The sequence below is a fragment of the Meleagris gallopavo genome, chromosome 3 (assembly GCF_000146605.3).
Source record: "Meleagris gallopavo isolate NT-WF06-2002-E0010 breed Aviagen turkey brand Nicholas breeding stock chromosome 3, Turkey_5.1, whole genome shotgun sequence".
Lineage (NCBI taxonomy): Eukaryota > Metazoa > Chordata > Aves > Galliformes > Phasianidae > Meleagris > Meleagris gallopavo.
The window spans coordinates 51,630,399-51,643,836 of NC_015013.2; positions in this window are offsets into that span (position 1 = coordinate 51,630,399).

The following is a 13,438-nucleotide window of genomic DNA, read 5'->3' on the forward strand; positions in this document are numbered from 1 at the left end:
AAAAATCAGATTACTCTTGGAGACTGCAGTGAAGAAACAGCCCCTCTTCACATTTCCTACACTGGTCTAGTATTTAACTACCTTCATCACCAGGGCATTGTGTCCTTGTTCCAGACTGCATCTGCCTAATTTTAATTTATAACACTTGGATTAAAAGCTGGGATATAATTCCCTGCAGTAAGTGACTATAAGAAATGATCCATCCATACTGACTCTCTGTTAATGAGCAGAACCAGCTGAGCTCCATAAACCTCAATTATAAAAATTGTTTTCCAGTACCTGCATTATAGTTGAATGCAAAACTTCTTTGAATTGCAGCTAACAAAGTTGGACTCTATGTTCTGGCAACAGTTTTACCAGTGCTGTATTCAGTGAGAAAATCATTCCCCAACTTCTGTTTGTTTTAAGATAAAGCCAGGCACTCTGTGATTTTTTTAATCTTTTAAATAATGTCTTTTAAATAACTACAGCTCAATTTTGTCACAGAGCAACCTTGTAAAATAGGCATTTGTGTTTGTATGTATCTGGGTATTTAAAGGTGTTCTTTTTATTAATTTCTGTTTTGATAATTGTAGTATAATTATATACAGAAAAGAGATGTTTATTTTACTTACGAAGCAAGGACTGGAAAAAATGTTTGATAGAGGTAAAACAAGTGAAAAAACAATCAGATCAAGTATCTTTGCAAGATCACTGAATGATTTGTAATTCGAAGAGAAGCAGTTTCACAGAGCAAACAGAAAATTTGTGTGTATAGATCACAGCAAAAAAAAATTAGAACATAATACTTCCTTAGCTGAACTACTCTGAAGTGGATCTAGGTTGTGCAGGAAAGAAGTTTCTGCTACGCAGAAATATTTTCAACAGATCACAGCTTACACCAAGTAAAGCTTCTTTATCATTGCTATGAAATATGTTGCTAATCCTCAACTGTTTTCCAGTAGATTAATGTCATCTTTATACAACTAGTGACTGTTTTAGTATAATCCTTTAGAATAAAAATTACAAAGCAAAAACAATCACAACTGTCCAGGAATAGGGAATACCAATCATGAAAAGAAATGCATGCATTTCAGTGGAATACATTCAACTGTAACTGTTTTTAACATAAATTGTATGATTACTGTTTTTCCTAAAGAAAGATAGATCCCATGCACCCACTCAACAGCAATCAGTGAATTCTGATAAGAACAACCAGAAGAAAAAAAGTGTTTCAACTCAGTGTTGCAGATCAGACTCATCTTTGTTCATAACAGACAGAAATAAAAGAAAGGATGACTCACTATTTGCTGTTCCTTGACTATACGATAGGGAATATTTCTTATTTGGAATGTGTGAAGAAATCTCAGTTATACCAAAAATATTAGATGACTCCTAAGCATAAAACTGGATTCTACTTATTTTAGGAAACAATGCAAAATTAGCATGGATTAAAAACAGATATTACTTGATGTGAAGGAAAAAAAAAAAAAAAAAAAATCACAATTGTCAATGTAGCAGCTCGATAGTGCAAAACAAATCCCTAGATGAAATGGGAGGTGGGGGGGTGGAAAGCTATAAATATATTAATTTGGAAAACAAACATGACTAGTTATCATAGAATCATAGAATCACAAGGTTGAAAACAACCTATAAGATCATGTAGTCTTCTCATTAGCACTGCTACCACAAGCACTAAGCCATATCTCTCAGCTCCTCATCTAAACACCTCTTAAACTCTGCCAGGGACGGCGACTCCACCACCTCCCTGGGCAGGCCATTCCAGTGCCTGACCACTCTCTGAGAGAAAAAGTTTTTCCTCATGGCTAACCTAAACCTCCTCTGGTACAACTTCTGGCCATTTCCTTGGGTCCTGTTTGTTGCCTGGGAGAAGAGGCCAAACCCCTCTTCACCACAACCTCCCTTCAGAAAGTTGTAGAGTTCACATTACTTCAGCTTGCATCTGCAGTCATCTCAGATCATTCCTTATTACTCAAACAGCAAACTGACCAAATCCTGTCTTTACCTTCAGTTCCTTCAGTTCTGAGGCCTTTTGCCAAAAAGCATCTTTGTCCTTGATATGGATAATCAGTTTATATCTTCTCTTATATTATTTGTAAGTAGTTACTGGTCAGATTGTACCTATAATATCCATGCTGGAGATGGCTCTTCTCTGTCTCTGTCAATAGACAAAGGCCCAACAAGTCACTTACGCAAATGCTTAGATTTGTTCACTACCAACTTTCCTGTTCAGCAGTATTAGGAAATAGATATCACTTTGTTTTCTAAAGAAATAGAAGATTGCAACTGTACTCTTTTTGTGTTTCTGTAGCACTGCTTTACATCCTGGAAAGTATACGTCCAATCTCTTCCATTCCTTTTCCCTATTTACAGTGTGAACTGTCTTCCTAGTATGTGGCTCTAATTTTTTACAGGCACTAGTTTTTACAGTCTCTTAGCTTTAGCTGTTTTTGCTGTTCTCATCCATCAGTTACTAACAATCAGAGAAAAAAATCCTAAAATTATCTTTTCAGTCATGCTTACCAGAGTTGATCTGCTTGAGTACATACCCATTATTTAGTTTTTCCTTGCATATTACGTTTAAACTTCTTCACTTTTAGATCCCTGTAGCACTCTACTTGTCTTTGACTCTTGATTTACGCAGCAGTACAGGATGAGGAGCCCACTTTACCCCTTCACGAACATCTGTTTCTCTATTATTCATCAGAGTCCAATGAGTAAGGAATTAATGCCTTTCTCAAGCAATCTCATGATTATCTTCTACCATTTTCTTTTAAATATTATTTCAAGAATCATTTCCCAGAAGATTTCCATTCTTCAACTGGAGATGAAAAATTATTTGTATGTTTGTTTACGGCACTTCTATAAATATGATCTCAAGTGAAACATAGGTGGATATACGTCCATATACATATTTCCTTATGTGCAGATGTATATACATGCACTAATACTTATTCAAGTACATATATGTATACATACATTAAAAATGATGTTCTGATTTTTTTTTTTTAATTTTGTCCCATGTTCTTCACAGTGCAACTTTCCTTGTTGCCAGAAAAAAAGGAAAGTTAATTACATCACTATCCATGTTTATCATCAGTCTGCAAATTCCCCTGATCTTTCTGTTCCTCAGAAAATGATCATGTGCTATTTACTCACACTGTCAAACACAATATGGCATTGATCTCTGGGTATTACAGCAATATAAATAATAATAGCAATGCCAATAGTAACTGTGAGACCATTTCAAATTTCTGATCCAAGCAGTTCACAATACAACTGATGCAGGAAGGGTTATGAGCGTTGAAATTTGCAAACCAAACATGTTATTTCTGGCCTACAGTGAAGATTATTATAGTTTGATTTACATTAAAAGAATTCAGTAGAAAGCACTTAAGTCCCTCATCAATCAAAGTGAGATTTCAGAATCAAACTATAATTTTACTTTAACAAACATAGACATGAACATGTCTGTACTTAAAACCCTTACTTAGAGAACTATCTGCTACATTTGGCATTTTGCAATATGTACTGATTTAATGTCAAAATACGCATGCACACTAATATTTAGTATAATAACAATTGTTCTTAAGAGCACCCTTATGTGTACTCTTACACATGGAAGGCACAGTGCTGATAGTTTCTTCTTATTAAGGAGCTTAAAGAAATCTAAAGCCTTGATACTGGGCATTTATGAATATGTTGTGTCCAAAAGTTTCTTAGGACATGAACAGAAATTACTCACACAAAAGATTTTTACCAAATAAAAATGATGTTTGGACACACAAGAGAGAAAATCAGCTCCCTGACCCTCAGCTGTCCTTTTAGATAAGTCCACCACAAGAGAACATCAAATAGTAAAGCATGAGTAAATAATAGAGAAGAAAAGCTAAAATTAATAGAATCCAGATGGCATTGTAGGAAAAGAAATACGTATCAGTATTTTGCACTGAGTCACACTGCTGCCATGCAACTCCATTGGTGTTAGCTCCCTGCTAACGAATAAGTAGAAGGGTAGGGTATAGACTACATATTAAATATCAAAAATATGGTATTGCTTCTATCATTACATTCTCCTGAAAACAGTCTGATATCTACCAAACTCATGTTAAATTATTGAATGAACACATTTTCTACTCTCTCTGGGATTAAAAAATATGAATAGGATTATTTGTTTCCTGCTATCAATAATAATAATAATAATAATAATAATAATAATAATAATTCTCAGAAAGGCTCCCATTCTTATTTATTTGCTGGTTCTTTCTGAATTCATGTAATGGCTCATGACCAAGACTCATTTCTGCCTTCTGTAACCTCTTTCATACTACCAGAGTGGAAGGCACTGTCTGACACTGAAGTTTAAAAAGCATTTCCTCTCCTGTTATTTTGCTCTTTTAAGTGTAACTAGAATACTTTTAAGTGAGACTAGAGTAAAAGCAAAAATAATTATGTTTGTGTTTTACATGCATATATGAATCCATATTGTTCTTTTTATTTACACAAAGAAAGAGAAGCAGAGAAGCAAATGAGAGATGTGCTTGACAAATATATACAGAAAATAAGAACAGTTTATGAAGAGCGGATATCAAGTGATGCAAATTATTTCCCTTTCTAAAGAGAGAAGCTAAACTGTTGTGTAACTTCTCTGTTAAGCTTGGCTATCTAAACAGCAAGCTGAAAGGACCATTACAATACCAACAGTATACGCCTCCACATTTATGGTTCAGACCAAAGCCTGAAGGTTCAGACCAAAGGAAGCATTAGTGAGTGTAAAATGACAGATAAGGAGATATATGTAAGCATGAGATGGCTGAAAATCTTATTTTTATGAAAAAGCACAGAGTAGAAGACATGTAGATGCATTTGCTACATAGATAGATGCAGTTTCTCACATAGTATATAAAAAGTCTCATCCCAAAGTAAATAAATAATATTAAAAAGAGGAGAGGGAAAGAAATAAAATTAATCTTGCTTTTGTTATAATGCAATAAATTACACAAACTTATAAGTCAACTAACTTCACTCAGGAAGTACCAGGAGTGAAAAATTTCAAGTGATTATCCTGAAAGGAAAGCTTTCTTGAGCATTTTTTTTGAAAGATTTTTGAGAACCTTCTCCTGTGAGGTACCAAACTTGACAGTATATCCATGTCAGTCTGTACTTTCAGCCACCTTGTACATTCTCACATCATTAAGCTGCCACAGTTCTTTCAATAACATCCGTTTTTCAGCTTTATGGCACTAAAAAGAAACATTTGATTTAAGATATTTCTTGTTAAAAGAAGATGAGCAAGATATCTCTGAACCATGTACCAAGGGGTGGACTGACAAAACTGCAATCTACTTCAAATACACTTTAAAGCTGTAAGCAAAATATTGTAGTGTTCTGTATCAATATGTACAGATCATTTTTTCATTCCCCAATGGACTGCTTCTGGAGCTACCCTTTCACTATAAAACTGTTCAGTAAAACTTTGGCATGGATATGGCTTACAAGCATTCTTTATAAATTTTTCTGAATCTGATGGGAAAAATGAAGAGCTACTAACATTCAGCAGATATTATAGTTTCCTCTTTACATTTCTCACAAGAAGGTACTGGAATATGAAAGTAAGGATGAATATGAATATCTAAAGAGTCAGTAACCTGGGGAATAGAGAGTACGATTTTAACCAGCAACAAGAACAGTGCAGTGAAAGTTTTTGCAGAGATTACAGGAACAGTGTCCAAAATCTTAAACTTATGCTGAGGAGTCTTACCCTAATTTTATCTCCCAATTCCAGAGATTTGATTGACAATCTTATTTAAGTAAGCCATAATTAATATTCACTTTGGCAAAAATTATATGTCAGAGAATTTAAATTCCTTTTTTTTAATAGTAGGAGATTTTAACAAAGCTGTTCACACTTAATGAATAAAATGCACTTGTTCAGCTAAGGCACCACATTAAAATACTACTTTTTTCCTTAAACTTCCAGTGATAACTGAAAAAAAAGATAAATACTGATCTGAGAATAAAAAAAAGTCATTATTGATATTAAAATGAGTTGCAGGAATACTGCAGGAATTTCTCTACATCCAGATCCCCACTCACTCTGAAAAGTACTTTTCAAGGAAGATAATGATGTCTTAAATACTTTAAAAGTTATCTCTTCATCTGAGAAAGAAGAAAGTAGTTATAGGAAGAATATAAGAAACAAAAAGAAAAAGAAGAACATGAGTGCAATCAGGTATATCCGCCTCTCATTCTCAGCAATTTCTCTGGAATCCAATCTTGCAGATTAATGAGATAAAATGACATTTTTTCAAACAATTTTCTGAAAGCAAACTAGCTTCTGAGAAAAAAATTAGTGGCATATTGTTTTTAACAAATTTTTGCTATTTCTATTGTTTCGCTATGTCACCCAGCTATCATCCTGGGAATCCCACTTCCACCTTGCATCTTGTTCTGCACTTGAGCTTCATTAGGAGACCCTTGTTTATCCATCTTGGCCTTCTGCCACAACCGCCCCTGCGCTTTGAGGAGGATATCCTTGGAGATCAAGCCCTTTACACTCAAGGGAGGGGAAGGGAGAGAAGTGGAAAGAAAAATAACTTTTTGGAAATGAAAACAGAGTCTAAATGATGTTGTGGAGATAATCACAAATAGCTGTCTCCAGCCCTAAATCTCACAGTAAAATTGTATTGGACAAGCTTTTGTTCTTAAGTAAATTAAAGACTGAACTTCTGACAAAAACTGTAAAAAATCACTATAATTGACTTAAGTTGGAGGACAACTACTTGTAGTTCCAGATTTTAATTTAATTTTAAGTTTATACAGAAGTTAAACCTTTACAAGTATTTCAGTCACTTAATAACCTTCTCTGGCTTTGAAACAAAGACAAATTGTTTTCTCATTACTCAAAGAAAATATTCCATTGATAATAAAAATGTCAAGCCCTTGTTGAAGCTTTCTTGAAAGCTTTAATGATTGGACTTTAATATAAAATTGATATGCTTTCCATTTTAAATGTGTACTCTTTTAATCTGTCTGATGTCAAGAACAGTGAGATAAAAATCTTCATATAAATATTTATTTTGTGGCGAGACAATAAAAAAATAATTACTTTTAGGTTGAGAAAAGCTGAATAGTTTGGGTTTTGAGACCCCAAAATGGTTATGGTTTAGGAAAAGTCATACTGCGTTTTTAACTTTGGCCTGGGCAAAGATGTACTCCAGATAATTTCCCATTATATGACTTCCAACTGTGATTACAAAGCTTGAAATTTATTTGCAAACTATTTATCAACACCATAGATGTTCAATTAAGATAATGTGAAAGTAGAATTACAAATTTGCCCAGGTCATCCAATCATTTGAGCCGACAATGTGTTATCACAGCCCAGAAAGCCAACCATATTGCTGACCGTATTGCATTCAAAGAAGTGAGGCCAGCAGGCAAAGGAAGTGATCCTGTCCCTCTACTCTGTGCTCTTGAGACCTCATCTGGAGTACTGGAGTACTGGAGTCCTCTATACAGAAGAGGCTTGAGAGTTTCCAGAGGAGGGTCACACAAATAGTCCAAGGGATGGACTACTACCCGTAAGTGGTCAGGCTCTCTCAGCTGGGGCTGTTTGGCCTGGAGGAAAAGCAGTTCCAGAGAGACCTAACAGAGGCCTTTCAGTATCTAAAGAAGAGTGATAAGAAAGAAGGGGACAGATAGGGGACAGTTCAAGAGACTTTCTGTCTCTTGTGATAGGACAAAGGGAAATAGTTTCAAAATATAAGAGGGAGATTTAGATTAGATAAGATTTATTTATTTTACCGTAAGTGTGGTGAGGCACTGTAATAGGTCACCCAGGGATAAGGTGGATACCCCTTCCCTGGAAACATTCAAGGTTAGGCTGGATGAGGCTCTGAGCAATCTGATCTAGCTGCACATGTCCCTGTTCATTGCAGGGCAGCTGGGCTAGATATTTAAAGGCATCTTCTAACTCAAATGACTCTTTGGTTCTACAATTTCTTAATCTGTTACAATACTCCTCTTGGCTAGAGAATTGATTTGTCATTTCTCATTCAAATCTTATGACTGTGTATGAAGAACAAAAAAATAGTGTAGTATCAAATTTGTTGATAATTTTTTGATGTGAAACATCAGCAATAATTCCTCTAATTCCCTCATGTACCTAGAAATATAACTTCTTATGATGGGAGACTGAAGTTTCTTTTGTCTTACTATGTATTTGAGACACCTGTTTTTTTAGATAAAAATTCAGCCTGAAATTAGGGAAATGGTAAGTGATGGATACCCTTTAATAGTTGGCAAAATTAATATTAAAATAGGTATTAAAAAAAAAACAAAAAACAATTCTGTAGCTGATGTGTCAAAATGTTATATTCCATCATCTGCATTCCAGCATTTGTCCTAACAAATTCACCACCTTCTGGTCTGAAATATGATAGTGAAAGGAGAAGGAGAATATTTTTAAAACTGAAAACGGGAAGAGTTAGATTAGATGTTAAGAAATTCTTTACTCAGAGGGTGGTGAGGCACTGGGACAGGCTGCCCAAAAAAGCTGTTTTATCAAATTAAAACAACAGTGGTTTTTCTAATAATTTCTTTTTGTCATCTATGGAGATTTTTAGCTGACTGCTAATGCACATATGAATCTCAGGATAAAGCTTAACAAGATCTTAGAAAGGTTAAGTAATCCAATACTATAAGTTATAGCATTGTAAGAACAAAAATTTACAGACTTAAAAAACTAATATTCCAGAGGATCAGTAGTGGGATAAAACAAAACTTATTTGGCGGCTTTAAAAAACCTATAAGAGGGCAGTAACATTCTTTTTTATATAAATGTGTGACAATGTTCCTATATATATATCTCTCACCCTCCCTCCAATCCCTTGAGCCAAAGATGCACTGTAGTCCACTACCAATGAAAAAAATAATACTGTAAGTTCCTCCTTAAATATACTTTAAACTGTCTTTGTGCTTTGTTTAAAAGACTAGATCTATAGAGTTCTGCCTAAGAAGTGCTTCAGAAAATAAACCTGATGCCACACAAAACATGGTTATACTTTGTATTTGATATTGCTATGATCTGAAAGGAAATGACCTCCATATTTCAAATACTCCTTCAAGAATATAGTACAAACAAAAGGTATACTAAGATTGTATAATCCACAGCATGAGAAAGTGCCTCCATCATATCCTGACAGCAGAGCAAAGTAAAATCTAGGTATGCATACATCCTTGCTGACGGCAGTTTGTGGAAACAAAGGAAAAGGTGGTGTTCATCTTAAGCAGTGGCCCTTTTAGGTGAAGGAACTGAAACCTCCGCACACACAATAGGATACAGCGTGGACCTGGCACGGCAGTCCAGCAGTTACTGGGCATCATACTGTGACTGAATGAGGTGACACTGACTTTCATAATACCAGCCTGTACAGTGGTGGGTTTTGGATATGTGACTAAAACAATGCTGATAACACACCAATGTCTGGAATTTGCTGAGCAGTCTTGTGTAACACCAAGGCTTTTTCTTTTTTCATTCTGTCCCTATACTTCTGTTAGTATGCTGGGATGAGAGTAAAAATGGGGAGTGAAACAGCAAGAAAATGTAGCATGAATTGGCCAAAGGGACATTCCATATTTCATCATCTTGTGCTCCACCATAAAAACTCAGGGAAAGGAGGAGGAAGTGGGGACATTTGTACTTATGGTTCTTGTCTTCCCAAGTAACTGGTAACATGTGCTGAGGTTCTGCTTTCTAGAAAGTGGCTAAATTTCCATCTGCCTGTAAGAAGTACATTTCTGCTTCAGCAGTGTGCACAGTTTTTGCTTTCACTATTAAACCATTATTATCTTGATCTACAGTTTTTCACACGTTCTTGACTTTTTCTTCCCAGCCTGCAGGAGGGGGGAATGACTGAACATCTATGTGAGTGTTTAACAGCTACCCAGGTTAAACCCACCACAAAGTCTTCCTTGCTAGGCCAAGGACTAATATTCACAACAGAACTTCTTAGCTTCTCTGTGCTAAATGAAAGCTGACTTCGAATGCAGGTGAAGGAAGAATGAAACAATTTTTTCCCAGTCCAATGCAATGAAGTTTCTTAATTGAAAGGAAATTTTCTAATCTAAGTAGCAAACTATGAGTCCATTACCAAATGTGAATACAGGATACGGAGACAAAAATACATCCTTATGTATATTTAGATACATACTGTTCCTCATATTGATTGAATTTTAGGGGTTACAGGATTTTCTGATTTCTTTTTTTAAATATGTGACAGAATTTAAAAGCTTTTGTACAGATACCTGACTGCCTAGTTGTACCCTGACAGTACACAGAAAAAGTGGGTCACCAAAATTAAGAACAGGACTTACTCCTACAATCAAGTAGAAAGGTGAATACCGGACTACAAAGAGGAAATAAGAGTCCCCTTCAGCCAGGAAAGAGTCCCTAAAAAAGGCCAAGGAGTTACCATTAAAAATAGTAAATGAAAAAAGACTACAAAATAGAAGTTCAGAGACATAAACTACTTAGTTCAAAAGAAAACAATGCTCAAGAGGAACATTTTTTTTTTCCTGAAATTACCAATACTAAGTAGTGTGCTTCCTGGTAATTATAGTAGTTTGCTGCAGGGTAATTAAGCTCTCTCAAAGATTCAAGAGTAAGAGTGAGACTGACTAAAGGCTGTAGCTCCAGAATTAAGTTTGTCTCACAGCATTAATTAGGGGAAGAACTTGCAGGTACGTATGTTTATGCTTCAAGGGCTGCCAGTCAAATTCTTTTTCAGAAACTCTTATAGCCAAGGAGACATAAAAAAAAAGTTATAATAATAAGTTTCCTGTAGGTCACTTCATTTACACTGCTACACTGCACTAAATCCAGTAGATTATAACAGATAGTTCTATAATAGCAAATTACATCTTGTCTTAAAAATATAAGCAGAACATTCAGCGGCTGCAATGTGATTCACTGAATTTATGCGAGCCATAAAGAAGATAAAAGCTCATTACTGAGTATTTCTACTTACACATATTACCCCTGTTTTATAAAAAAAGAAAAAAACAACAAACATTTCTCTCAAAGGCGTAAGTTTCTGATGCTACTAAGGCTTTGCTTGGAGAACAGAAGACACCAAAATTCAAACTCTTCACTTCTTAAGGGCTACTAGGAAATATCCGACTCCTGAGTAGAAAATATAAAACTCAAGCAAGCAGTCAGAGAATTAGCATGTCAAATCAAAGGGCATTCAAAACAATGTGCTGTATCAAACATGCAGACAAAAGAGAGTTGCAAGACTGCTATAAGTCAGTGTTCTATAGGATGCTACAGAGAAACAGTGTGCTCACTGCTACGTATTTTTACTTACTGAAAGATTAAATAGAGCAGCTTTTATGTTGCTTAAGCAGATTCAAAATGAAATAATCTGAAATATTATGGCTCAAGTACAATGAATTAAATAATAATTCATAGTGTACAGTTAGATATTTTATTATTTGCATCATTTTATCATTAATAGATCCTCATGATGGAGCAGTCAGGTGTGTATAAAAACAATGAGATAGATGTTGTCTGCCATGAAGAACTTGTATTCTAAGTTTATCTAGTTTTTCATGTATGAATTTTATTATAATGACCACAAACAGAGTTAACTGTAATAATTCCTTATATTTTTTCCACTCCAAAGATTTGATCATCCTATATAATTTAAATATATGTAGCCTTTATTTTAAAGGCAAATAAGCAGGCAGTTTTGTAAAAAACAAAAAACCTCGTAACGTTACTTGAGAGCATAAACTTCACATAAAAGCATGCAGGAAGTATTTGAAAGTTATTACTGTGCTGTTTTACAATTAAAGGTATATTTCATTCTATGAAATGTGCATTTAAATTGGTCAGAGAGTGCATTAGTAGATAGTGTTTATAAAAAGACTTTCTTCAGAGAAAGCTAAGTAGCAGATGTATAACATTAAGCAGAAGTCCTGGAAAGGGTATATGCAGCAGGATGTTAAATGAAGTAAGTGACTGGAAAAAAAAAAAAAAAAAAAATCAGGCAGCCATCTCAATGCTAATGGTATGCTTGGTGATTTTGAATAATTAACTTTATTAGCTCCGTGGAAATGAGAACATTACATGCAGAGCTGACTGCAGTTACCATATGTCAGACTGCCACCTGATGTGGTGATACTTCACAGTATTCATATGTTAAAGAGCATACTGCAGGGAAACAGTTTTATGGAATAATTCCACAAACAGCAGAGGATTATATCTGAGCACCCAAGGATGTAATTACATAGTAATAGATGTGTATCTGGAACAGATACGCAATACACAGAGTTTGAATAGACCACCTCATGTGCTCCCTGCTCAGAGTATGGTAAGGGGGTAACTGAACATCTCTGTACCAGTACTACAGTGCACTATGAGAATATAGGCAACAGATAGAACATCAGGTAACTTCACTGAAAAAAAATCAGTTTCAGGGGTGATGAGAAAAAAAGCTAAAGACTAAAAGTTCATTTAAATATTGAAAGTTCAGGAAAGAATGGAAAGATAATGGAGAAATCTAAGTCTGGATCAATTAAGTAACGTGCTTTTACAAGGCAGAGCATGAGATACAAATAATGAGCTAAAAGGTATGAAGCTTTTTTTTTTTTAGATATTCAAGTTTTAATTGTCCATCATTTAGGAAAATAGCATTAATCTTCAGCTTTCCACCCACTATGCTTTTTTCTCAAATGTTTTGTAGCACCTGTACTGTGTTGATAAGAGATCATTGCATGTAATATGTAATCAAAATACACCTCCAAAAGACACTTCCACTCAGAATATCTGAACAAGTAAGATACTATGTGATTATGATGATTACATATCTGATTGATTATATGTTTATAAATATGTATAGAGATCTGAACAGTACTTCCCAAATAGACACAAGCCAATATTAGCATAATGACTTCAGTAAAACAAGATAAAATTTAATGTGTTCTGTAGAATTCCTGCTGTCTTCAAACACAGAAATACCAGGAGTAAAAATCAGAGAGAAAAGAATCTCTTAAGAATGGCACTGAAGGAAGTAGAGGAACTCATTAAATATGCTATTTGCTCCCATATATCAATATCTAATATTCTAATGTGGGTGCTTATTACCTCTGAAGAAGAGACCTTTGCTGAATTACAATAGAAAGGTGCACAAAATAGCTCCTTCCTCCAAAAACACAAATATGTAAAGCTAACAGCTGTTTCATCTGAAGCAAAATGTGAACAGAATGGCAGAGATGAAAAGAAAGTCATGATAATTAGGGCACTCTAACATTAGTTCTACAGGAATATATTTCCCCAAAACAATGCTAAACAGATCTGCTTAGAAAACAGACACACACAAAAAAGTAAAAATAAATGCAGTATCTAATATATATTTTACAGCAGATAATGAAT